This window comes from Lactuca serriola, chromosome 5 (genome assembly GCF_051521515.1).
Source record: "Lactuca serriola cultivar US96UC23 chromosome 5, Lser_US96UC23_V15, whole genome shotgun sequence".
NCBI classification, from domain to species: domain Eukaryota; kingdom Viridiplantae; phylum Streptophyta; class Magnoliopsida; order Asterales; family Asteraceae; genus Lactuca; species Lactuca serriola.
The window spans coordinates 356,314,848-356,339,245 of NC_136412.1; the positions used below are offsets into that span (position 1 = coordinate 356,314,848).

General features: G+C 34.0%; 1 long non-coding RNA gene across 1 annotated transcript; it reads left to right on the plus strand.

Moving 5' to 3' along the window:
• The first annotated feature begins 10,240 nt into the window (after window positions 1–10,240).
• On the plus strand, window positions 10,241–11,343 carry LOC145052183 (uncharacterized). The gene is made up of 2 exons (XR_013684004.1): window positions 10,241–10,375; window positions 10,899–11,343. It is a non-coding gene; the product is annotated as an uncharacterized LOC145052183 (long non-coding RNA).
• The last annotated feature ends 13,055 nt before the right edge of the window (window positions 11,344–24,398 follow it).

Sequence of the window (24,398 nt, forward strand, 5' to 3'; positions counted from 1 at the left end):
GATATGTGTTTACCCGACGTCACTCTTCGTATCCCACTCATCTTGATAGAAACCATTGAGAACCCTAACCTCGTAGATATACCGGTAGGAAATCGCTAACTGCACCAGACGGAATCTGCATCCCGTAGGTGAAGGTTTGTTGGAATGACCAACACAGGCCAGAGATTCACTTGGGAATGCGATGAAAAACCAAATAGGAAGTACCCTCCTGCCTCTACCATTCATACTTACTTCCTTGCCTAGAACTGAATTTCGGGACGAAATTCCCTCTAACGGGGGGATGATGTGACAACCCAAAGCTATTCCGTTACATTACCCCGTTTCCGTTAACGGAATATTCCACGTTATAAAAGTTCCGTTAATTTGAGGTCGTAAAATAAATAAATATTTTATTTATTTATATTCTATGTCGTTATTCGTCGTAATAAAATAAAGTAAAAGCATGTAAATTACATTTCCATATTAATTTGGAAAAAGTTAAATTTTATTGCGACCACTAAATCGGGTGCGACCAAAAGCCCCGTTTAACGGCAGTATTGGGTAGATTTCCACTGAGCCCCAACTCCAACCCCTATATAAGGGAGAGTAAACTCCATTTCTACCTTTTTACTCTCTCTCTACAACTTTTTCCCGAGCCAAAAATCGTCCGTTTCGAGCCCCAAACGAGTAGGTAAACTATCCTAACTTGTTATATAGCTTATCTAGCCTGCAAATTCGAGTTTAAAACATAAATTAGGGACAAAATGATGTGTTTACGGCCCAAGAACACTCTTGGATTGTGAACACCATTTAATGGGGTTTTAAAGCCCCAAAACCCCTCTGAATTGTCCCTAAGGCTTAGATATCACTTGTAGGCTTATGGATATGACTTGTTTACTGCCAGGCAATTCTGGGATGCCCGACCTACCCGGTACGGCCATTCTGGGGTGCCGATCTACCCGTACGACCATTCTGGGGTGCCGACCTACCCGTGTCAAGCCATTATGGGGTGCTGACTACCCATCGGTCCTAACAACCGAACCTCGGGGACTGGTCCCCTTCTACTACCTCTATTGCATATAACATACAAGCCAGCATGCAAACATAACATCACACACTGTCAGACGTATCTGGGGTGTCTGACTACCCATCGGTCCTAACGACCGAACTCTACACATACAACATATCATGCTAGCATATAACATATCAGGTAGTAGCAAACCTAGATGATATCACAAAGACAATCATATAACATACAACTCCTACTGGTGGGCCGGCATTGTGGTCGTAGACCCACCGCTACTGGAAGGTAACTCACCTCAAAGTAGTTGATGATTTGAGCGGGGACTGACTGTCTACTGCTGCTGCTACTGTTCCGGAAGTCCTCCGGCTATAATTCCCACAAAACGTTCAGTTAAACACCGCTAGCTGAACCTAGGGTAAAATGACCATTTTACCCTTGACCAGGTCAAATTCCAAGTCAAAGTCAACTTCCAGTTGACTCGACTCGCCGAGTTGGCTTGCCAACTCGTCGAGTCCCTGTCCTCACTCCTGTCCCTACTCATCGAGTTAGGCATAGACTCGACGGGTTCTCTTTCTAAACTGATATTCAAAGGTCCTTCATCCTACTCGCTGAGTTGCATGAACAACTCGTCGAGTTCATCTTCATCCGATGAACACCCCAAGCTGAGACTCGCCGAGTTGTATGAACAACTCGCCAGGTCTGTTCTTGAGGTAAGAAGATGGCCTTGAACTCGCCGAGTCAGGGCATCGACTCGCCAAGTCCCTCCATGGGTGAGTCTGGCTTCCGACTCACTGAGTCCCCCCTATGACTCACGACTCCACTCAGCAACACGAAAAGGGGGAAAACTCGAGGACTCGCGACTCGACTCGCCGAGTCCAATGAACGACTCGCCGAGTCGTTCGCATGCAATTACTACATACTCGATTTTGCTTGAATCCAGCTCATGACATGCATAGATCTGGGCTCTTAGGGTTGATTTTACGCGTAAAGTTGCCAACTTTACGTGCATGCATGCTCATACAAGCGATTTAAGGACTTTTATGGGGTTATAAGTGTAGATCTAGGCTTGTTCATGAAAATGGCCCATTATGGTTGTAGATCTGAGCCTCTAGAGCTCAGATGTGGTCAGATCTGAAGGCTAAATGAACCAAGGAGTCCTCTAAACCACAACCAAGCCAATAAATGGTTCCAAAAAGCCTTAAAGATGCTCTAATGAAGGTTCTACCATAGAAACAGAAGAAGGGGGCGAGTTTTACCTTACTATTCTCTGAAATGGGCTCACAACTTCTGTCCTCTTCCTTCTCCTTGATCTTTCCTCCTTCTCTTCTTCAAAACTTCAAAGAAACACACACAAACACTCAAATCACAAAGGGGAAGGTTAGGGTTTGGCTAAGGTTGCTCTGGAGGTGAAGGGGGCGAGCTTGGGGCACATAAGGTTGTTTAAATAGGGTGCAAACCCTTGAAATTAGGGTTTCATCTAGACAGCGGGGACTCGCCGAGTCCAGAATATGGACTCACTGAGTCGCCAACTTAAACATGCTCAATATCCCGGCTCCACTCGGTGAGTCGGGCCTACAACTCGCTGAGTCCAAGGCTAAAAATGTAAATTACTTAGATAGGTCATACGTACCAGGAACCAGGTGCTACATATACTCTGCTAGATGACTGGATCATCAATAACATCTATAACGAGGCCTCTCATTATTTTATTTTATCACACAGCAACTATTACATCTACCCATGTTCTACCCAACACATTTTGTAGATATAAAATACATATACAGTTTAAATCATTGAAAACGTGTATAAAATTGTTCATCCAGCATAGATAGCAAGTATATGCACACACAACACGTAATTTATATAAATACTTCATATCTATGTGTAAGCTGAAAGTAACTATGCACTCACTTAAAATGTAGTGACTCAGCACTCGGACAGCGCTTCGATACTCTCAAAACAATTTTCCTTCGATAAAACCTAGTATCAATACCACTAGGGTTTAGTCTAACGTCAACCACGATTAATTAATAGTCTAGCTATTATTATTATTATTATTATATAAGCGTTAAATAACACTCAATATAACTCATAATAATAGCCCAAATAATTATTTTAAGGACCTAATAACATTACTATAATTATTTAAAAGTTATATTAAAAATTGCGTAAGCATAGCTCACTTACAGCGGATTTTAAAGAAAACTGGGTTTTGCTCGGAGCAGCGTTTCGAAACCAAAAGACTCTTTTTCTCGGGACTTCGGGAGCCTCGGGGCTTCCTTCAGGTGCTAGGGAGGCTCCCTAGGGTTTAGGAGTGTTTAGGATACTTAGAGAGAGAAAGAAGTTAGAGAGAGAGTGAAGAAAGGTGTGAAAATGGAGGAACTCTCGACCCCCTTTTATAGCCTGCGAGGCCTCGGCTTAAGCTGGGCGTAGTCCTTGGCTACGTTGGGCGTAAGGCTTGGATAAGATTGCCACTCGAATCTAGCTATCTCACACACCGGTAGGATAAGAAGCGAACGTACGCGGGGCGTACTTGGCCTCGGATGCGGGGCGTAGCGAAGCGATGTGTCATCATCCGAAGCAAGCACCGTGGTCAGTAAGCGACGGCCCTGATCGAGCCACGTCATCAACTTCTCAACAGATTTCGCAATTTCACTTTCCGACTTCTAAAAATCATAACTTTCACATACGAGCTCCGTTTTTGACATTCTTTATATCTACGCGAAGGTGGGAACGTACTCTACAACTTTCGTTTAGACTCCGTTGGCTAATTTTGACTTTATTTTAAAAGTTATATTATTAACAGGCCGGGACATGATTGGTCCGTTAAATTCTCATAACTTCTTCATCCGACGTCCGTTTTCGCCCATCTTTTTCTCGTTACGCTACTCTTAATGAAATATTCGATTCTTGTTCAGATCGTGTCGGCTAAAAACCGCTCGATCTAATATTCGAGTTTCGGGTTGTACACTGCTAAGCCGAAACTTCAAAAAATCATAACTTCTTCATACGAAGTCAGATTTGGGCGTTCTTTTTATGGACAATCTCGTTTTAATGCATTCTACGACTTTTTTTTTAGATCTCTAAGGCTAAATCTCACTCTATCGTAAATTCACTTTTTACACTTCCCGGTATCGTGTCGGTTCCGTCGCGAAACTTCGACAGGTCATACCTTCTTCGTTATAACTCGGATTTCGGTGTTCTTTATATCCCCGGAATCCTTGTTTCAACCACTACAACTTTATATAAAGATATCGGGCTTATCTCACACTTTAATTTTGACGCTTATTTTTATTCTTTTTTAATTATACATTTATAATTAAATAATAAGCACATAAATACACATAATTTCACATAATACTCAAATGTTTCATCTTTATTACTTCAAAAAGAGTTACAATAGTTGACCTAGACTATTACATTGTCAAAAATGCTTAGCCCTGAAACCCGGGCGTTACACCGAACCATAAGTGCTTTTGTAAATTAATACAAAGAGCTTTTAACAAATATAAAACTCATGCAATTCTCATACTTTAACCCTTTTATACTATGTTGAGCATAAGGGGAGTTTTACAATTTATCACTAAATTTCATAGTTTTCCGGATTCGATATTCACTACGCTATACATCCAAACTATAATTAGTATAGTTTGGGATTTTTGAAACGTAACTAGTACATAAACTTTCACTACTAAACATATACACTATGAAAGATACATTTTATAGTTTACATCACTACACGAACATGGCATTCATAACTATAATTGTCACCACATACGGTATACATACAAATTTCACTATGTTAAAACGATATTGCACTACATGTAAACTAGATTTTACGATACTGCGAAGCACTACTTCAACACTATACCCTTATGTGTACAGGTATAAATCCTATCATTCTATAACCAAAGTCTCCTGGAGGGAGAGCATGAGATTTGTGAATAGATCTATTCGAGACTGACAATCCTACACCTGAACTGCTAGCTACAGTTAGGCAGGCATGCCTGGGGTGAACAAATGTCATTTAACTCAACGCCTGAAGAACGTTGTAAAGGTCTCTAGGTCATATCAAGTATGGTTATACGACTCACAATATGTATAAATCACCTTTTGTTTACAAGTTGGCACTCTTCAACAGTTTTATTCATACTAAGTAAAACTAATACGCACTACAAACAAAGAATCTCCAGGGAATTCGCTACATGGTTTTATTTTAAGTAATAAAACACAATACGTTTATTGGCTATAGCCAGGGTTTTCAAACAGAACCGATTATACAATGGTTTCACGTACGAAATACTTATACATCATGATTAACATTAGCTGGTCACATGAAGTAGTATTTTCGCATATCACTACAATTTTCAGTAACGAATATTCATGGTTTTATACAGAATTGATAACGCTACATTCTCACTAAAGAAAAATATCGAATTTTATTGAAATCATACGAACGATTTTACCAATTCATCAACAACTTTCTATTTTAAAACATCGCTTATGAACTCACCAGCTTTATGCTGATATTTTCAAACTGCTTGTATTATCAGGAAATCAGTAGACAGATACCTGTTGGATTTTTGAGAAGCTGGAGCAATAAGAGTCTTATGTTTATATTTTTACATACTATTTAATGTAATTCAAACAAGTTTCAGACAAAGTTCCAAACTGATGTAATCATTTTCATATAAGTATTCACTGTGATGGTTGTGTTGCTATGATTGCCATTATTAATTGGTTGTGATGCTATACATGACGTCCTCCACCTCAGAACGTTTCCGCCATTCTGGTTTTGGGGTGTGACAAGAGTACAGGAGGAATAGCATTCTACATGAATGGGAACTTAGTGACATGGGCATCAAAAAAGCAACGAAGTGTGGCCTTGTTATCATGTGAAGCAGAGTTTATGGCTGCAACTCAGGCAGCTTGTCAAGGCATATGGCTTCGCAGACTCCTTATTGAAATCACTGGACATAAGGTACCTCCAATTGACCTGTTTGTAGATAATAGGTCAGCTCTTGACTTAATGAAAAATCTAGTTTTCCATGGGCGTAGCAAACACATCAATATAAGGTATCACTTTATAAGAGAATGTGTAGAGGATGGGGAAATAGTTGTCAGTCATGTGTGTGGGACAAAGTAGAAAGAAGATATTCTTACAAAGTCAATGGCAAGGGTGAAGTATGAAGAAATAAGAGACTTGATTGGAGTAAAGTCAATCACAAGATTCTGAATTAAGGGGAGAATGTTAAAACTAATTCAGTAATCTTTATTGAATATGCATGTTTTATGTTAAGAAGAATAAATCAAAGGCACATGATATCTAAGTACCTGGTCTTTAGCTAGTATCCGAAAGTTCCTATTTTCATGCACGTTTTTTTTGTTTAAATAGTCTAGCTATGTACGTGACTGGAATGTCACTTTTCTCTATTATCAAGCTAAATAAGAAAAGCCTCTAAAGCTTTGGTATACTCCAGTCCTTGTCCAGATTACTAAAACAACATAGATATTCCAGTATTGCCCTTCTATATTTTGTCCCTTGTACAGGTTGCTTTCTTGACCCCATTTCCATTTTGGTGTAAAGTTCCTATTGTTGCTGCTAAAGTCCAACAATAACATCCTACCAATATTTTAACACATGATAGCACCCTACTTTCATTTAAACATATATTAACTTCTTACTTTTATTTTTAATAAACAATAGCAACGTACTTTTATTTTCAACCCAATATAGAATCATACTTTTCTTTTTAACCCATAATTGCATCCTAATATCATTTTAAACATAATAGCATCCTACTTTTCTTCTTAACTCATAATAACATCTTACTTTTCATCTCATCCCTATAATAACATCATACTTTTCTTTTTAACCTATAATAGCATCTAATAATTATTTTAAACACATAATAGCATCCTCCTTTCATTGTTAACACATAATAGCAGTAATCATTCAAAATTTTCATTCTAAAACAATAACATACAAAGTTTGTGTCTAAAAGACAAACCATCCAAATTTTTTACAATGTTTATGACAAAAAACAAAAAAAATACAATTAACCAAAATTGAAAAAATATCATGCAATTAACCAAAACAAAATGTCAGAAACCAACTAAAATTTTATTTTCTCATTGCAACAAAATATCTCATCATTGTTTCTCTTGCAACAATTCATCTGTTTGATACATGAAAATATAAATAAATTATATTAAGAGTTTTAATGGGTGTGGAAAAACACCGCATGTTAATGCTAAGCGAGCTTGTTTTTGTGCATAAAAAATTTTAAAATATAAGAATAATAAATGAATTACCTAAAATTGACATACGAGCTTTTTTGAAATGACAAATCTAATTTACTCCTATTCTATTCGTAATACCACATATGTTCCAAGTGATACTTGAACCATCAACATCATGGAGGGAGGCACACACCACACCGTTAGGACAAAAGCCTTTTGGTAGCATATGAGTTTTGAACAACAATTCATCATCCCTTTGTAGTTGATAGATGCCATTTTATGCATGTTTTAGGGTAGTTTTTATTATCATTTAGCATCATATTGTGTACGTTTGCATGTCATTTGTTTAAATAATGTTTAACTCATGTCTTTTATCAAAATTCTCGTACTGCTAGCATTTTTGTGTTGTTTTCAAATAGTTCAAGTGGAGCAGTGCTTTGGGAGCAGCTGGATGCATGTTTGAAGCTTAAATGGAGCTGAAACTAAAGAAGGATGCTAATGAATAACAAAGAGTGATTAAACTGAAGAATCACGTTCGAAACAAGCCAAAAATCAGTTTATGCGATCGCAATTTCAGTTTCTGCGATCGCATAAGTGCCATGAAGTTTGCCAAGGTCAAAATAAGTCATCTAGAGGCCATCTGAGGAGAAAAGATAAAATTTGCGATCGTATAGTGCATTTTTGCGATCGTATTTCTGACCCAAACTCCAAAAAATTCAGATATGGCTTCGTACTTCATTTAGACGCAATCCTGGAAAAAACCCTCAAATTTGTGATCGCATAAAGGTTGTATACTATCGTATTTTTGTGCCGTAACCTCATAAATTCAGAAACTTCATAAATAGCATCCAACATCATTCAGGGGCAAGTCTGGAAAAAGTCGGAATATTTGCGACCGTATATCTGAAAACTAAGATCGCATTTTTCGGTTTCTTTCTCCAGAAGCTTCCGTCTCACATATAAATACGACCCTTATCATCATATTAGAATATTAGACAATTCCAGATGACAGGAAACACTTATGAAGGCGATTTTTGATACCTTTCAACGATTCCTGGAGATCTGAAGGATGTAACTGATCTCATTCGTTTAGTTTAGAAGATTATTTGGTTAAAGTTTCTTCTTATTAGTTTAGATTTGTTTTTAGCCATGTCTGGCTAAAACCCTAGTTTTCAGTTCTACAATAGACTATGACTTTTCGTGTGATTAGTTTTCAATTTTTTGTATGGTTTTCTTTTTGTGTTTCTATCTAGATTTTTCAGTTTTGAGCTTAATGAATATTTCATTTTTAATTCTTGTTAGCCTGGTCACCTAGCTAGGGTTTTTATCATTTTAGTTAATCAGTTAATAGAATCCGTAATTGTTCTTGTCAACTTGTAATGAGTAACAAGTATCAGATTGTTTTCGTGTTGGGATTTAACTCTGATATAAGAGATAGATAGATAGATAGATAGATAGATGAGAGGGAGAGAGAGAGAGAGAGAGTATTTTGTAATTTAGTCTCAGGTTATTTCCAATAACGACCCAATATTTACTGATTTTTTCGTTTTAAACCAAAAGGTTTGTTTGTTTCCCAAAAAAACCCAAACTTTTTGCAAAAACTTGTTTTTTGTCTAGTAACCGCGTGAGCAACCCATCTTCCTTTTCCTTTGCCTCCTTTGTTCCCTGTAGAAAAACAGACACACCTGCAATTCCAAATTTCACCATCGATTTACACAGTTAGTTGGTCTTGAATTAACTAATGAAAAAAACTGTTAATTGTGAATGCATATAAAATACATTATACATACCATGACATCCCATTTTATTTCCCTGGTTGATAACCCCACGCATTTGAAGAACCATTCTTGCTAAAATCCATGCATATAAAATCTGACGAGGGTGAGGTTGTTTGGTTCTCGAGTTTAGGTGAATCGAGATACACAACAGGTAAGTTCTTCTTCTCATTTTCTTTTTCTTTTTCTGTTTTGTTTTCGGATGAGGGTTCTCGATAGGAGGTTAAACCGAAGGGAAAGCAACGATAGGAAATTAGTTTTTTTTATGTTGTTTCTTTTCTTCACTGATTCGGTTTGTTGCAGGTTCGGACTAGGCGACGAAGATAAACAGTAGCTTCATTCTTGGTTCAGAAGAAACAGTTGATAGGTAGTGATGGTTGTTCGAAGGATGTGGCGACGGGTTGGTTTATGTTTTTAGGTGGTCTCGGCTAGAGGTAGAGGTTCGAGTATCGATGGAAAAGGCGAAGGTGGAGATGTGGATTCGGTGATGATGAAAAACCGACGTCGGTTACCAGTTTCTGGATAAGCAAGGATGGAAAGGTCTCTAGTATCGGCTAGAGGGCAAAGAACAAAGCAACAATTTTTTTTATGTTTCTTTTCTTTGATGCTTATGTTTTTTGATGGAGAAGATGAAGAGCAGCGTAGGTTTTTTCTTCTGTTTGTGATGAAGGTTGTGTAAGGGAGGTCTAAAGTGGTGGTTATGGATTTGGTTTGTTTCGGTTCTAGATCAACGAAGGAGTGGCTCCAGTGGTGGGGTTCTCGGTAAAAGCTCTTCCTGATTTGTTTCAATCGACACAAAAGGATGGATGGGTACCCACTCAACCAGTTACAAGACAAAAAAACAAGTTTTTGCAAAATGTGTGTTTTTTTTTCTGGAAAAAAACAAACCTTTTGGTCGAAAACGAAAAAAATAGTAAATATGAGGTCTTTATTGGAAATAAGCCTTTAGTCTCTTTTAAGAGAGAGTGTTTGAATAAATTAGTTTATTGCTTATTAGCTTATTGCTTATCAGTTTTTACAAAAGTGTTCGTGGTGGGAATAAATAATAAGCAATAAACAAGGGGGAGAATGCTTATTAAAATCAATTTATTTAGTTTATTCTTGCTTAAGGATTTCTATCTAAACCTTTAAACTTAATTTATTTTGATAGAAATAAACAATCTTAATTTATTTTGATAGAAATAAACAATAAGCACATTTTTTTTTCAAGCGCAGTCTAAATCCCAAACACCCTTTAGGTACCCTCTTAGAAAAAAAAATGTCTTTTTGACTACAACTTGACAAAGAAAACCCTTCCTCTGGCCTTCTTCATCATCAGAGCTCCTCTCTCATCTCGCCTCCATCATCGATTCAGGTACGCTATTGTCTTCTCTTCTCTCTCTCGGTCAATTCTAGGTTAATAGTTTTGTTTTGTTTCTCCACTAGCCTGCATTTCTTTCTCTGGTTCGTTTCATTTTCAATAAAAAAATGAATCTCCATCATTCGATTTTGGCATCAAGCAATATTGCATATATTTAATCTATCTCTTTGTTTTGAGCTAGGTATGTTTTATAAATTTTGTTTGAAATCATTTACGCCTTCCATGTGTTCGACAAAATGCCCCAGTCAATTATGCCTTTCACTAATGTCAATCGATGTCGGGGATGAAAGAGCAGTATTTATACGTTATTATGGAGGAGAGAATAAGAAATTTAGGATATGTTTTCAGAAATTAGTAGTCTCACTATATCTTGTCACTCTTAGCTACCACTACTGTTTATCAGTATTGGTCCAGTTGTGTTAATATTGAAGTTGGGTGTGCTTTTATATTGCAGAAATCTGTTATGTTGATTTTAAATTCGTGCAATTGAATAACCTTTTTCTCATTTTCAATCAAGTTCATTTTCAGGTATTGGTGAAAGGAAGAAGTTTGTTTCTCAATGGCACCACTTATAAACAGGTTTCCATTTGTAGCTACACATTTGAAGAGAATGATAGCTAAGCTGAATGCAAATGATGAGAAACACACCATAAAATCATGGTCACGTGCATCTATGATCATACCCGAAATGGTGGGCCATCGTATTGCTATCCATAATGGAAAAAGACATCGTCCTATTCAAATTAAAGATGCCATGGTAGGCCACAAATTAGGGGAATTTGCACTTACACGTGCACGTAAGCCACAAAAACCACAAAATGTGAAAAAACCTGCAAAAAAGGGTAAATGATCAAAAAGATTGAATCACTTTTACTAAAACTTTTTAGATTGTTAGATTGTATTTTGCTTTTGGTTTACAAGCATTTTCTTCTGGATCATTCTAAGATTTTGTCTCACATTCACAGTTTTTTTTTTTTTTTTTTTTTTTTTTTTTTTTTGTAATAAAGCCTACTACATTTGAACTTGTGTTGGTTTTAGCATTAAACATGTCTCATTTTCTATGTGTGTTTCATTTTTCCCAATAAAATTATAATTCACACTACATAAATTATCTGAAGTACAATGCCCTAAAAGGAATAATTTGGAGAACAAGGCTATAATATGGAAATATAGAATTACAATACAATATTAAGGAAAAAAAAAATAGAAAATGCATTGCTATTTCTTGCATTTTTCCCTACATAGCTTGTTTTTACTTTGAATCAGATATAATCACCTTTAATAAAAGTAATGTATGTATGTGTTTTACTGCTAATAATCACTTTTGATGATGTTTGTAATATTAGGGTATATAAGTAATTTTTCTTGACCAAAATAATGGAAAAAAGTAGATTGGTGTTCTTTGAGTTGAGAGATTGAACCTCAACCTACTAAAGAAACACTTTTTTTTTTTTAAAAATTTTTTATTTAAAGTTTAACTCCATTAGATCCTAATTAATAGCTTCATGGATCGGCATTTTTGGTTTTAACGTGTACGTGTGTAGTTCCAAACCAAAAAACTTGACTTTTTTTGCTTAAAGTACGATTTACTAATGTCTCTTATTAAATCAAGTAATGAAAATATCACTTCATATCCTTTTTCTTAATTTTCTAAACCGAAAACACGCTGCTATTTCTTTAAAGAATAAACTTATAGTATTAAATAGTTAATTGTTTGGGTTTGTCGATCATCTTTTATTATTTTTGGTATGATAAGCATTTTGTTGAACTATGTTTATTAGTTTCCAAAACAAAAACGAAGTGGTTGCTTTATATGTAATGTTATTGAAATAATAATTATATTACAACTTTTTAAGTCTTCTCTATCTTAGATGATATATAATTTTTGCTTAAGCTAAACCAATTTTCAAACTTTTTTACTACATTTCTTCTTCATTCCAATTCCAACTCTTTTGTCCGAGATCAACACTTTATTTGATAATACATCACCGACAATAAAAATGAGCAATTTGTCGACATTAGAAAAGAGCTTTCCCATTTGATTATAATTTTCAAAACATACTTTATTTTTTCCATCACATTTTTAACATCGACAAAGTTATTCTTTTTAAACAAAATTGACAACAAAAATGAGCAATTTGTCAACATTAGAAAAGAGCTTTCCCATTTGATTATAATATTCAAAACATACTTTATTTTCTTTATAACATTATAAATATATACAAAATGCAACTTTTCTTTTGTGTGTAAAATACTGTAGCTAATAGTATAACTTATGATGCATTGCACAAGTTGTGGAATTGGGTTTCACTATTGTGCTCCACTATCGTGCCCCTGCCACCAAACATCTTTCAATTGGTTTAAGTTTAACTTATAGAAATAACCCTTATAATTTTAGTTCTATTAATAAGTCATCCAATCATATTCAATTTGTTTCACAGTTAATATAAATTTACAGAAATGGCCCCTTCATTTTTTTTCTTTTTATTCACAATCCATACAAATTATAAAACTAGCCTCTTGACTCTTTTCTTCGGTAAAATCACCTACATTTATTTCTTATACATTTTTATTGTTTTTGTAGCCCATTATCATACAACAAATAAATTTTAAAACTTGAATTTCTAAGAGAAAAATACTACTTATTATTTTACGGAATGATTTTGTCACATATCAAAATCCAACCAAATATTTTGGTTTTTTTATGATTTTTAACAATGTGATTTTCTTCTTCGATTTTTTCATGCATTCATATATTTTCCTAATTTTTAATTTTTTACTGTTTTATTCCAAGATTTAATAAAAAAAAAAATTGAACTTAGTATTTTAATAATTTATACTTATATATGATATGCTACATTGTTTAATCAATTCTCATAGAAAACACGTAAAAACCCACAACAAAGCGTGAGCTCAAATACTAATTTTTAACATTGACAAATTTATTGTTTTTAAACAAACTTGCATAAGTGGTTCTTATGGTTGGCAGAAGATACCACTGCAGGTCATTTTAAGAAATTTTAACATGATTGGTCGCTCATAAGTTTAAAACGCACAAAATGAATCCTTTTGACTAACACCATGAGTTAACAAGGGTTAAATGTTTGTGAAATCACCATTATACTCTTAAAGATTCTTTTTCTTTTATTGTTTTATAACTAATAAAAGAAAAAATGGCATCTCTCTCTTCTGCTACCTCCATCTCCGCCAAAAATTGTTTCAAATCTCATTTGTCACCACCGTCTGCCACCACCACCACCACCACCATATCTGCTATCGAAACCTTATCCCCGAAAAAAACCTCAGATCTTGCTCTATAAGTCTGGTCACTGCCTCTCTCTCTCTCTCTCTCTCTCTCTCTCTCTCTCTCTCTCTCTCTCTCTCTCTCTCTCTCTCTAAATGGATGTTCCTCAAAACCCTTTCACCCATATTGGTGTAGATTAAGAACCTGACTGCAACATTGACGAAGATTATATCGGATGCGATGAGTTGTCGTTTAAGAAAAAAAAATAATGAAAAAGTGACAGAAATACTCTGGTGATCAGATATGGGAGCGGTAAGGGGTATCAAGCCCCGTTTTTTTGGAGATCTCCACCGTCGGTAGAGAAAGAACAGGATGGTGAGGATTGAGAGAAAGAGAGAGAAATACTCTGGTGATCGAAAGAACTTACACACACACACACACACACACACACACACACACACACACACATATATATATATATATATATATATATATATATATATATATATATATATATATATATATCTGGTGATCGAAAGAACTTACACACACACACACACACACACACACATATATATATATATATATATATAACGAAAAAACAGTTTTTTGCAAATATCTTTCAACGTTTTTCTTAGCTGCTAAAAGAGGGTCTTAATCAGGGTCGACCCTAAGGGGGTTTGGGTTGTGCGACTGCACAACGCCAGGAAAAAATAAGACCTGAGTTTTAGCCCAATTATATACTTAATGTATTATTATATATTATTTTACGTAAACTTTGTTTAACCTGACTTATAATTTAGCTGGCTTACGTCGCTCTCTTTAATATCTTTTTGTATATGACCAACGTTCGATTCCTACTTTCTTTACCTGTTTTTTTTTTCTTCTAATCAAATTATAACTAGTAAGTTCCTACCCCCGCTTCGTTGGGGAGCAAATTTGCGTAACTATGAAAGTGTAGGGAGAAACCTACAAATTTATAAAACTAACCAAAAAAATGTACAACATAAAACATGACAATATATTGTGGGGGGTGAAGGGGGGGGGGGCATAATTTTTTTTAAGAGTGAATTACACAGATGGTGCATGTGGTTTTGGCTAACTAGCGCGTTTGGTCTCTAACTTATTTTTTTTTAACTCAGATGGTCTCTATTATTTGTTTTTGTTGATTCTCTAGTCCTTACTAGATATAAAAAGACTATATTACCCTTATTTAATTATTTATGTATTTTTTTCTTTTCTAATTATTGTTATTTATTTGTTTATCATCAATCTAGTAATTACACAAAACCTTTAATTCCCTCCAGATTTCCACCTGTTTGGTTGATTTGTTGTCGGAGTAAGTGTCACCGGACTAAATCATCACTGCCTTTGCCACCAGAAAAAAATACCCCATCGAACCCATTCGAATAAGAAATGCTTTCATACCAAAAATCATATTGTTAAATCCTAACGATAAATAAAACACAAATACAAACCATAAATAAAACACGGATGCAGATGAGACGAAAGGAAGAGTTTTTCACGTTGTGGTTGTGGATGTGACGGTGGAGATGGTGCAAATCGGTAGATATGGTCCGATGGTGGTGCAGATCGGCAGCGATGGTGCAGATTGATGGAGCAAACGATCGAAAAATTTCGAGTGCAAATCAACGACCACCGAAGGTTTCCAACGACTTTAAAGTACATATTACGACGTACGAATCTACAACTATAAAGTTCTCCAACGACTTAAGAGTACAGATCTACGGCTGTAGAGTTCAAATTGGCGACATGTGGAAGTTTTCCACAGCCGTGGTTTAGTAGAATCTATGCACGAATCTACGACTATAAAAAGTTATGACGTCTTAAATATATGATACTTACAACTTAAAAACATGTTTTTTTAGTGTCACGAAGGTTGAAGATAATCAATATTCTTGTTTCCTTATCCAAACTGTTGCGTCGATCTTGAATCTACATCTTCAAGTGCTAATCATGAATCCCTAACCGCAATCTTTATATAGTAAAGTGACGTATTTTCATCAGTTGTAATGTATATTCACTTTTTCTATATATATATATATATATATATATATATATATATATATATATATATACACACGTGTCATTTTTAACATAAATAGCAATGTACAATACATAATGGTCTATGTTGCAAAAACAAAGTTACAAAAATGCTCTTTATAGCACAAAAACATTACAAAATTGGTCCTTGTAGCATGTTAACATTACAGAGATGGCCCTTATGGCAAAAAAAAAAACTTGACAAAAATGGTACCTATGTACAAAAACATTACAGAATTTGTCACATGAATCTATTTTCTAATGTTTTCATGCATAGGGGACCAATTCTGTAATGTATTTCTATCACAAGGACGTATTCTGTAATGTTTCCCTGTGCACATGGACCACTTCTGTAACAATTTTATGTCGCAAGGACCAATTATGTAATGTTTTCCTGCCTATGGACCAATTAGATAATGTATTTCTGCACATGGACCATTTCTGCAAGTAGGATACTATTATAAGCAAATAGATGAAAGTACATTGTTATTTTTTTTCGTTTACCCATTAGAAATGTGTGCAAGGATGACATCGTTCCTGTCAGCCCTTGGAATAGGTCCTATTTATAATTTTTAGTCAATTCCATTTTAGTATATTCCATTCTTCTAAATTGTTTGTTGTAATACAGTTTCATTGCATGTACTTATTTTGATATACGCAGTCCATGTCATATGCAAAGCATGTTGGACTTCAACCAATATAGTTGTGAGTAAAAGGTAAAACATAAAATAATGACACCAATAAACAAGACAATAACCCAAAAGTCAATCTCACACTCATTGACCAAGAACAAAAGAACTTTTATAATAAACTCAAACTTAAAATGGAAATACATTACTATAACAGAAATAAATTGAAAGTATGATCCTATAATAAGAAAAAAATGGAAGTAGTATGCATTAATAAGAAAAAACTTGAACAAGTCTTTGACAATATTCAAATAAATTTACAGTTTAAACCTTTGTAATTAACATTTTGTTATAATTAACCCGTTTAATACACGAATCTGACAACTAAACATATAATTTTAATTTATTTATTTTTCACATGTTTTTTTTTCTCATAATTTTCACTTATTTCAGATTTCAACTTCAAATAAACTTCTTATTTAATCGCTCTTGTTTAATATTTTGTTTTAATCAACCCGTATAGTATGCGGGTCTCACAACTAATACTTAATGTTTGTAAGAGCGTCTCCAACGGTTGAGTTGTACATAGCTTAAATAAATATCACATAATTATTCTTTTACTTTTAACCCCATAAATAGTGTCTCCAGTGGTTAACTTATATATATATATATATATATATATATATATATATATATATATATATATATATATATATATATATATATATAGAGAGAGAGAGAGAGAGAGAGTTAGGTTCAAATGTTTTCACTATCTATTGTGTGCATGTATGACTGATTCTGGACCAATCATTTTAGTTATTTTAAGAAAGTAATTAATGCATATTAAATGCTGAAGATCTAATTAATACCCATTATATCTTCAACATTTAATATGCATTAATTACTTTCTTAAAATAACTAAAATGATTGGTCGAGAATCAGTCATACATGCACATAATAGATAGTGAAAACAAAATAACCTAACTATATATATATATATATATATATATATATATATATATATATATATATATATATATGCATAAATGTGGGCCAATATTTTTACTTATTTTAAGGAAGCGATTAATACATATTATTGAATTAAAAATAATTGAAAAATATCATCCAATTTAACTAGAAGGGTATTTTAGTTAATTAATACATATTTAATTAAGGAAATTTTCATATTTTAAGGGATCATAGATTCTATTAATTTTAAAAATACGAATTTTAATAATTATAAGGTTTTTAATCCGGACATTCTGACAGAATATGTTTATGAGTATATTCAAAAATAAAAATATTCTTGAGCCGTAAATAATAAAAAAAATCTTGTAACTATTTCTTGATCATGAATTTAAAAACTTCTTGTAGAATAACAAATTCTTGAACAATCAATTGAAAAATAAAAACAAAAAATACATTATTTCTTATAGAATACGGGTAATAATTGTTAAGAATTACATTTATTGTTAAAGAATAAAACTAAAAAACTTTCAAAACGGGAAAGAAAACATCAAAAATCTAACAACGACTAATACATTCTAAAAGAATAATGTGATCCGTTTCAATTTTGTGGTCCGTTCTTCAAGCATCAACTTCTGTGATTCCAACAGAATTGGAATTCGTGATTCCGTTCCAACAAAATTGGAATTCGTGATTCTATTCGAATAGAATTGGAATCTCACCAATATCATCCATTGAATCATCTACATAAACGTACTTGATAACTTTTCAGAATTCAACATTGTCAAGACCCTGCAATGTCCACATAAATGAAGTGTTAAAAAAAACATAAATTGAAATATAAATCAATTCATAAAATGCAGTCAAAAAACTGCTTATTCTGATATGTATATTAGTTACAAATAAAATCAATTTCCCAACAACGATTGTTAATGAAAAAACACATAATTACTTTGTCTGGCTTTTCATTGAATACCTGTAGTGCAGGTTTGGTGCACAATCACAAATTATCAATAACAAAATCAAATGTGACCATTTGAAGGAGGAGACGATGGCATCATATAAGTTTGACCACATTCAGTAGTAAATATCAACAACTTCACATCGACAATTCAACAAAGAGGTGGAAAATAAGAATCGGGTTGAATCGACAAAGACCTACCTTTTAAAATGTGTTTTTATAAACTGTCGATGGTGTAAAGCTAAAAATGATATCTTCTTTTTCCAAAAAAATGATATCCTTCCCGTTTATGGATTTTCAGCCAACGAAGAAGTAGGAAAAGCGGTTGTACATCCCTCCTCACCCCCTCGTTCTTTTTCCTGTCAAATGAAGCAACCACGAAAACCCACTGATTCCTTCTTCTTATCCTGTCTGTCAAACACCAAACGAAGAATCCTTTTACCCTCCATACATTTCTGTCAAAACAAGAACAAAACGAGAAGATTGGAAGCAACAAGGAGGCTGCCGGAGCAGCCCCCGTCTACGCACCTCTCACCACCGATCGAAAATAGCTCTATCGAACCACCCTTCTCCGCTTGGACTTCTGTCGGATGCCTCACCGGAGATGCTACCGTCGTTTGATTGCTCCATTGGAGCAGCTGGCCGTGCATCTCATCGTTGCATTGACTGAGACCGACGAAACCCTCTACCGGTCTCACCCCTCGTGCCTCCCCTTTTTCCTCCTATTGTCCAACAACTACCAAAAGCCTCGTCTTCGTCGATGCTACTGCTCACGATACCTCATCGGGCCTGATGGTGAATGCGATCTCATGCCGATGTAGAATTTGATGTAAGGTTACGAATGGGATAGAATACAATTTGTTTATTGTTTTAAAAAGGAATAAAGGTAGGTCAAACTGTTTACCATAATTATAGGAGTGTATTTGTAGAAATTATTTATCAAATTACTAAATTACCCTTATTTATTTGTTTGATTATTTATTTATTTTTTAAATATTGATTGACCCACATTTATGCATACGATAACATAATACTTAGTTTAAACAAATGAACCTAACTCTCTTTCTCTATCTCTCTCTCTCTCGCTCTCTCTCTCTCTCTCTCTCTCTATATATATATATATATATATATATATATATATATATATATATATATATATATATATATATATATTTAACTAATTTATCCCCAACTGTCTAAAATACTTTTTTAAAGCCCCTCAGTTATTAAAATTTACTATAAATATTAATGTATATGTTATGGTTTGAATTGAACTTTATCATGATTTTTAATATATAAAAGTTTGTAATATATAAAGTTTTATATAGAAAAATAAAATATATTCAAAACTTTAATATAGTTAAAATGGTAGTATGACATATTATTAAAAATAAAAAATATTAAATGATCAATAAAAAAATAAACTATACACTCCAATAAAATTCAAAGCTTATTTTAAAAAGTAAATAGCAATACGTCATGAAAAAAATGCTCTAAGGACATGTATAAATTTTTCCTTTCCTACTATATACCACTTTTAATATACTATATATATATATATATATATATATATATATATATATATATATATATATATATATATATATATATATATATATATATATATATATATATATATATATATATATATATATATATATATATATATCCTTTCACGTGAATAGTTTTAAAAATGCTTTGTAGTTTAGTTTGTCAACTGTTTCCGTAATCTTTCTTATTGACCATGGTTCTATCCTAGCTTTTAAGTTTTAACCCTTTGTGCTTTATTTATTTATTTATTTATTTTTCTAGTTAAGCAGTTTTTTTTAATTATTTATATAATAATAATTATCAACTTATTATAGTAGTAATGAATTTTGTATATATAAAAGTTTATTTAGGGTTTATTTTTTATTTTCATACAAAGTCTTCAAAATCTACGAACGGGTCCTAGTTTTAATGATATATTTGTTTTTGAAAAATGGTTCATAAAAAAAAAAGTTATCATAATATATCTATAAAATCACATTTAATACATCAATTTTACCAAAAAAAAACAATGGAGCAAATGAGTTCCTGTTAATCCGACATATCCATTCAAATTTACACACACACAAAAAAAAATAATAATAAAATAAAATAAAAAATTGGTTAAAGAACACAATCTAATTCACCACGTCTCGTCGTCTATATTTATAGGCTATAGCAATACAATTTTTAAAATTTTTTACTTATAATATTTCTGTACATTTTGTGATGAATCATACAATGCAAGAAGTGGGATATAGACACGGGACTCTTTCACTTATATCGTATCGACATCATTTTCAATTATTAAAACTGAAAGGAAAGTTAATTAAAAATGTTATCTGTTAGCCGTATATATTTCTTGTATATGTTATTTTATATTGTAGTCTTTTAGTATTTTAGAATGTGGTCCATGTATAGTTAGCCCACGTTCTTAGCCTTTTGATTATTTGTATTATAAATATTTGGTGGAATACAATATTTGTGATATGGGAAAATTATCCTTCCTTCAACCACTCTAAATCATGATTCACCATTTCACAAACTCTTCCATAAACACTCGTCTTATTTCCATCTTCTTGTCTTTGGTTGTCTTTGTTACCCTTACCTAAACAAAACTTACAAACTTCAACCTCGCTCCGTTCCATGCATTTGTCTTGAATATCCTACCCATCACAAGGGATATCAATGCCTCAATCTTCATACCAAAGAAATTATCATCTCTCGTCATGTCTTCTTTGACGAATCCATTTTTCCTTTCGGGTCTCTCACACCTGACAAATCTCTTGACTATGATTTTCTTAATATTGAAGATCAACGCAGTATCTTCAATAGTCCTACCTTCCCATCTCATCCTACTTCTCAATCATCCACTATCAATACCTCTACCCACCCAAACAATGACAACAACGTTGGCAACTCCACCACCTCCGCTGCCAGCCCTTCCGGAGGCCATGTCGATGACGTTGTTGTTTCCAACAGCCTCCCTCCTTCCTCTTCGACATCAAATCCACCCCTATTGCTCCCACTTCATCTCACACTCATTGTATGGAAACTCGTGCTCGTCATGGCATTTTTAAACCCGTTGATAAATTAAATCTTCATATAGACTCCTCTTTTTCTCCTCTTCCTAAAAACTATTCCCAAGCGTTTCGCGATCCAACTGGTATAATGCTATGACAGATGAATTTAATGCACTTATTTCTAATGGGACTTGGGTACTTGTGCCTCGGCCCCCGGGTGTGAATATTGTTAATTATATATGGTTGTTTAAAAAGAAACATAATGCAAATGGATCATTGACATAAGGCCCGCCTTGTTGCCAATGGTCGCAGTAAGCGACCCGGTATTGATTGTAATGAGATGTTCAGTCCGGTTGTCAAACCAGCTACTATCCGGACTGTTCTCAGCTTGGTTGTTTCATACCACTGGCCGGTTCATCAGTTGGATGTGAAAAATGTTTTCCTTCATGGACATCTTGAGGAGACTGTCTACATGCATCACCCCCCCTGGTTTTCGTGATCGATCCTTTTTGGATCATGTTTGCTTACTTCAAAAGTCCTTGTATGGACTCAAGCAGGAACCTCGAGCGTGGTATCATCAGTTTGCTCATTTTGTTTGGGTTCACTAACAGCAAGTCAGACTCATCTTTGTTTATCTATCGCCAGGGTGACCAAATTGCTTATTTATTGCTATATGTTGATGATATAGCTCTGAATGCTTCATCTCCCAGCCTCCTTCAATAGGTCATCACCACTCTTCGTTCAGAATTCGTCATGTCTGACCTTGGCACTCTGAACTATTTTGTAGGCATCGTCGTTACTTGAGACACTCACGACATGTTCTTATCTCAGCAAAAATATGCCACTGAAATTCTTGGGCGTGCTAAGATGCTAAATTGCAAACTAGCTCGAACCCCAGCTTATACTTCAGCCAAGTTTGATTGCACAGGACCACCGGTCTCTGACCCTACGCTCTATAGGAGCCTTGCTGGGGCTCTTCAATATCTCACATTTACGAGACCTGATATCACTTATGTTGTTCAACAAGTTTGTCTCTACAGACATGATCCCCGAGAGCCTCATTTCACCGCTTTTAAGCGTATTTTGAGATATATCCGTGGTACTCTTGATCATGGTATCCAGCTATACGCCTCTCCATCCCGTGGTCTCATTGCATATTTTGATGCCGATTGGGCTAGTTGTCCATTTACACGTCGCTCCACATCTAGTTATTGTGTTTTTATGGGTCAGAATCTCCTCTCATGGTCTTCAAAGAGACAGGGTACCATTTCTAGGTCCAGTGGCAAGGCTGAGTATCAAGGCGTTGCAAATGCAGTTGTCGAGACATGTTGGTTGTGCAATTTACTTCGTGAGCTTCACTATCCTCCTCTCTCTGCTACTTTGGTATATTGTGACAACGTCAGTGTCGTTTATTTGTTCACCAATCCTGTTTAGCATCAACTCACAACACACATTGAGATTGATATTCATTTTGTGTGTGAGAAAGTTGCTATGGGTCAAATTCGTGTTCTACACATCCCATCCTCGTCTCGGTATGCTAAAATCTTCACCAAAGGACTTCCCTCGACTTTGTTTCTTGACTTCATATCCAATCTGAACGTTCGATCTTGATCTCTCGCTTTGACTGTGGGGGGTGGGGGGGGGGATGTTAGTCGTATATATTTCATGTATATGTTATTTTATATTGTAGTCTTTTAGTATGTGTCTCATGTATAGTTAGCCCACATTCTTAGCCCTTTGATTATTTGTATTATAAATATCTGGTGGAATACAATATTTGTGATATGGGAAAATTATTTGTCAACAATATCAAATAGTTCTTAACTCTTCAAAGTATATATAATGAACGATTTGACAAAACGGTGTGCTTGACAATGACATGCTTTGTGAAGCTAATTATATAATTATTGTCACTCAAGTCAGAATTATAAGTTTATGTTATTTAAAGCATATGATCAAATAATTAGTTTTAAATAATAACTTCATATATATGTGTAAATGTAACATGTCTCATCTTGATAGAGAGTTAGAAATATTAAGGGTGAGCATTTTGACCGGACGGGCTTTTGGACCGAACCGGTTTCAGAGAATCTTGTGGAACGTGGACCGGATTGGATGAGACTTACCGGGTCCAGGTCCATGTCCGGTTTTTTCGGTTTTTGGACACGGTTGGACCGGTACAACTTTACTTGTATAGAGTACAAGTTGTTAAAATAAGTTTTTTGGTTTGATACAACTCGTTAAAACGAATATGTTGTTGGGTTTGATACGTTACAAGTTGTAAAATGAATACGTTTTGGGGTTTGATACTATACAACTTGTAAAAATGAATACGTTTCCGTCTCGGACCATTTGACGTGCTTTTATGTCTATGCCCTCGGGGGTCAATGACGGTTCCATATACACGATCATTTTTTTAAATGCATGTAACAAAATAGCTAAGATACATAAAATTCAGAATTATAGTCTAAAATAATAACTAAAAAGCTTAAATATTTCAACTTTGATAGCTCAACTTTGAAGGATTGTAACTCATTTAATATAACACCAAAAACAACAAAATTATAGTCTAAATTCATCTACAAACTGTAAATTAAACGTTGGAAAAAACCGCATGTCAATCCGACTTAAAACGAATGAATTATGGTTGTTTAAAAAATTTCACATATTACAAAATTTTAGAAATCTTGCTGAAAAACTGAAATATTTCAGCTTTGATAGCTCAATTTTTAAAGGATTGTAACTCATTGAATTTAACGCCAAAAATAACCAAATTATAGTCTAAATTCATCTACAAACTGTAAACTAAACGTTGGAAAAAACCACATGTCAATTCAACTTAAAACGAATGAGTTATGGTAGTTTAAAAAATCTCACAGATTACAAAATTTTAAAATTCTTGTTGAAAAGCTGAAATATTTCAGCTTTGATAGCTCAACTTTGGAGGACTGTAACTCGTTGAATATAAGACCAAAAACAATATATATATATATATATATATATATATATATATATATATATATATATATATATATAACTCGTTGAATATAAGACCAAAAACAATATATATATATATATATATATATATATATATATATATATA